The 4766-nt window shown below is 46.2% G+C and overlaps 1 pseudogene; it reads left to right on the forward strand.

Annotated features, from left to right (window-relative positions):
• The first annotated feature begins 533 nt into the window (after positions 1 to 533).
• On the forward strand, positions 534 to 1443 carry LOC146797010 (uncharacterized; annotated as a pseudogene).
• Positions 1444 to 4766: the final 3323 nt, after the last annotated feature.

Consider the following 4766-nt stretch of genomic DNA (forward strand, 5'->3'; position numbering starts at 1 on the left):
TATCTGCTTACTTAGCTTGATGTTGTCCTGGTCTCCTCAACTGAAACTATTGATGGCATGAGTGACACCATACCAAGTGTGTAGCTCAAATATTTGTACGGCATTAAGCTAACTCATCTGATTAGAAGTGGCAGGTGACCCACTGACTCTGCACTGCTCACATGATGACTAATGCTAAATATACAATCAAGTTGTGTGTTCACCTGTATTTTACACAACTAGGCCTTGGAATGGTCAAATACACATTTTTCTTCACCACTGTGTTGGTTCAAATGTTTGTGAGATGTCATGTTCACTCCTTAATCCAAAATGCAACATATCAGCACATCTAATGAGCTGCTCAATACTAGTACATGTATCAATGTCTCCGAATGTCTTGTTAACAAGTTCTTTCTCATGAGAATATATCACAATAGTAATCTCTACCTATTTTGTTTTTCCTAGGTCTCTACTTACTGTGACACAGAACACATGGATGTAGATACCACACTTCCTCCAATAAAAATGTTCTCTATTTCACAACAGGTTGATCTGGCACAGCAGCTGGGCAGAGCACGGCCACCGAACAGACTCCCACTCCACCCCTGGATGAAGACCTCAGTGATGACAACACTCCTGAACATCTGGCCTTGGATGACGGTCCTGGCCCATCTGGTCAGCGTGGGCAGATGGCAACAGTGAGTCTTACTGTGCCCATACCGACACATCCTTCCCCATCTGCATCCCCTCAGCCAACCCGGTCCCTCCAACTTGTGTACCTAGCACCATACCTACCATCGTGTGCCCCCCAGTCCTGGATTCTGAGGTGAGAATCACCAGCCCATTCTTAGAGGAACCAGGACCCAGTGGGAGAGGGCACCTTGAGTCAAGGGCACAGGGGGTAGGGGTGGTGGGATGGGTACTGTGGGCCGGCAGAGTGATGCCCCTCACACCCAGGCCACCATCGACCAAGTCTTGGTAGTCTATCATGAGTCCCAAGACGTGATGGGCCGGGTATTGACGGTAATCCGGAAGATGAAGCAGCTGCAGTGGGACATTCACCAGGGGCTAGCCACCAACAACACCAACATAGGCTCCGTAATTGGGGTGCTGTAGGACATCAACACAACCTTGTGCAAGGCTTTCCCACCACCATCTACCTCTTCCTGTGATCCAAATACATCCGGCCCATCTACATCTGTGCCAGTCACAGGAAGGGAGGCCCTGCCAGCGGAAGGCACGCCTGCAGACACCCCTTTTCCTCCAGCAGCGGATCCCCCCCGTTGGCAAGCAGGGATGTCCATGGAAAAATCCAGGATGTGCTCATGGCAAGACATCCACCACCGCCAGCAAGAAACCTCAACCTTAATTTCCTCCATTGTGTGTAACACACTCACTCTATGGACTATTTCTGGACACTTTTCCTTTTCTGATGGGAGTAGTATTTTGAACTTTGGACTTTAGGCAATTTGGCAACTACAAGTATGGTTTCATCCACCATGAGTGCCTTCTTCAGTTTTTTTTGTTTGATTTTGCACTATGTATCTCTTCACCTTTACCACTTTGATAAATACACAAGTCACAAACTTATTGAGGCAAATTTACAAGAAATTGACGCATCTTTATAGATGCGTCAGTTTCCCTGTGCCTGGGTGAAAAACCCTTGCGCTACCATAGATGTGCCATATTTACAATACGGCGCACTATGGCGCAAGGATTGAAAAATACGTCAGAAATTCTGACGCATCTGTTGGCGGAAAAGTCACACATTGCTGGGGTCGTGTTGCAAGCACGACGCAATTCCAGCGATGCGTGTTTCAGCCTATTCCCAATACACTGTGTCACTCCTTGCACTTGCTTCAAGCAGGCGTAAGGGTTTGACACAGTGGCGTCCTAAAAGTCACGCAGTGAAATCCTGTAGATTTCACTGCGTCACTTTTACAAAGCTTTCCTGCGTGGGAACGCCTACCCTGCATACATTATACCTGATGCAGGTCTAATGTCACGCAGGGCTTTACAACGTGACGCATCTCCCTGGATGAGTCACGTTGTAAATTTGCCACATTTATTTACGCAAAGGTAGCGCAAAATTGTCGCAAGTGGCTTGTAAATCTGCCCCTATGTCTGCCACTATGTCTGCTGTAGTAAATCTTACATCTGGCAATGCATATATGTACTCCCATGTGAACTTTACAATGCCAAAACAAGCTACTTGTGTAAGCATAGATATGTTGCATGTACACAATGTTTAGCTCAGGATCACAACCATGTCTCAATAACACACACATACAAGTGTCTTGTCCTATAACATCATTATTCCATTGTTCCGATCACGCCAAGCACCACGGCATCGTACTCCACTCATCACTCACCATGAACCGACAGGTCAACGCCGTCACCTCCAGCTGCTTCAACACCCTCCGCATCCTCCGCAAGACCTTCAGGTGGATCCCCCCTGAGTCAAGGAAGACAGTCACCCACGCACTCATCACCAGCAGACTGGACTATGGAAACGCATTCTAGGCTGGCATCAACAAGTCCCTACTCCGCAAACTCCAGACAATACAGAGCACCGCCGCCAGACTCGTCCTCAGAATCCCCCGACACAAACACATCAGCCAACACCTACAAAGTCTCCACTGGCTCCCCGTGGAGAAAAGAGTCACTTTCAAAATCCTCACTCACGCCTACAAATGCCTACACAACAACGGACCCAAATACATCAACGACAGAATCAACTTCCACATACCCAAGGGAAACCTCCGATCTTCTAACCTCGCACTGGCCGAAACCCCGCGCATCCACAGAGCCAGAGCAGGCGGAAGATCCTTCTCTCACATCGCAGTCAAGACCTGGAATGGGCTACATCAGTCGCGCCCCCTCCCTGAACACCTTCAGGAAGACCCTCAAGACCTGGCTCTTCGGCTAAACAGATCTGCGGACCACCCCTCAGCGCCTTGAGACCCTCATGGGTGAGTAGCGGGCTTACAATTCCCTGATTGATTGATTGAATCATAGGCTAGTGTGATTTCAGAAATATAGCAAATCATACATGATTCAAATATTCCGTGCCAGCGATCACATTTTCAGGTGCAGACCTTTCCAACTTGGAAGGAGGGATACATCAGACAATTTCCTATAGAATAGGCAAAATACAATTGGCCTATGTCATCAGATGGAGCCATATCGCCTACCTCGCAATAGGAATACCACACCATTTAAACCAATAAACAGACACATCAAGTCAAGTCAGAGAATCTTATATAGCGCGCATATCACCGCTAGGTCTCAAGGCGCCTGCAGAAACTCCAGAGCCGGGAGACAAAACCAATAACATTAATTTTGGTCAAACAACCATATTTTCAGTTCTTTACGGAAACGCTGATGGTCCACCATGGAAAGGAGATGAGGCGGCAGCTTGTTCCAGAGATAGGGAGCAAGAAAGGAAAACGATCGGCCCCCATTGCGTGTAGTGCGGGTGCAAAATGGGTTAAGAAGAGATTTGGAACTAGATCTAAGTGTTCTTTTTGGCTGATATTTTGTAGGTTTTTTCGCTAAATAACCGGGTCCAGTACCAAGGATACTATTATGCGTTAGGCACAGGATTTTAAAATGACCTCTTTTCCTAACTGGAAGCCAATGGAGAGATCTCAGACTTGGGGCTGAAGGAGATCTAGGAGGGAGGTTCAAGATCAGTCTGGCAGCGGTGTTCTGCAAGACTTGCAATTTAGCAACAAGATCTTCATTTAGGGAGGCTAATAAGGCATTCCCGTAGTCCAAACGGCTTACAATTAGGCCTTGGACCAGAGGCTTCCTAGCTTCAATAGGTAGCCATTTAAAAATTTTACGTAGCTGCCTCATGATCCCATAAGTGCCCGTCACACGATTGACTTGGTTTTCATGGATAGCTTGTTTTCAATGGTTATTCCAAAATTGCAGACTACTTGTTTAGGGGACGGGCATGGGCCCAGTGCCTGAGGCCACCAGCTGCTAGACCAATACTCTTCGGCCCTGCCAAACAGAATGATCTCGGTTTTGCTGGCAGTACAACAGTTTCTGATCTCAGGGTCATTCCAATCCAGGGTTGTTGCATCTGGTGGAATGTCACAAACAAATGTCAGTGATGTGCCACAAGCACTTTGGCCTACAATGAGGAGACACATCAACAGTTACATACAGTTTATACACAACAGGAATTTAGCCAATGTAAAGGGAGACAAACATGATTTAGGCCCACAACAACATTTTGTTGGAGCACATGATGGCACACATATTGCATTATGACCACCAACCACAATGAACAAGTTCAGTGGATTCCTCTTAACTTTCCGGTACAAGCTGTCTTGGTACAGATTTTGTGCCAGACATTCCCAGGAACAATCCATGTCCACTTTGTGTGTTCAAACGGCATCATATACCTGCTAATGTCACAACTCTGAAGTGTCCAAATGAAGATGACCGGGTGAAGGTACCTAAAACAGACCTAAACAAAGAGATGAGCTATGAAACCATACAAATGACACAATTCACATAGTCAACTTCTGGAAAACACAGTCCATGACAAAAATCTAAGCTAAGCAAAGGAACTGTAACAAAATGAGCATGTGTCAAAACTTTCCTCCACAAATACCTTTCAGCAGAATTTGCCAGAGCTTTTAGTTTCCTAATATTTCCCCTTAACATACACCTCACATCATCACAACAAGCGTTGCTTTAATAGTCAAAGTCATGCCATCTCATATCATACTTTTTAAATTTTTATTTATTAAGGGGTTGATGTTACACAG

This window comes from Triturus cristatus, chromosome 10, assembly GCF_964204655.1.
Source record: "Triturus cristatus chromosome 10, aTriCri1.1, whole genome shotgun sequence".
In the NCBI taxonomy this organism is placed as follows: Eukaryota; Metazoa; Chordata; class Amphibia; order Caudata; family Salamandridae; genus Triturus; species Triturus cristatus.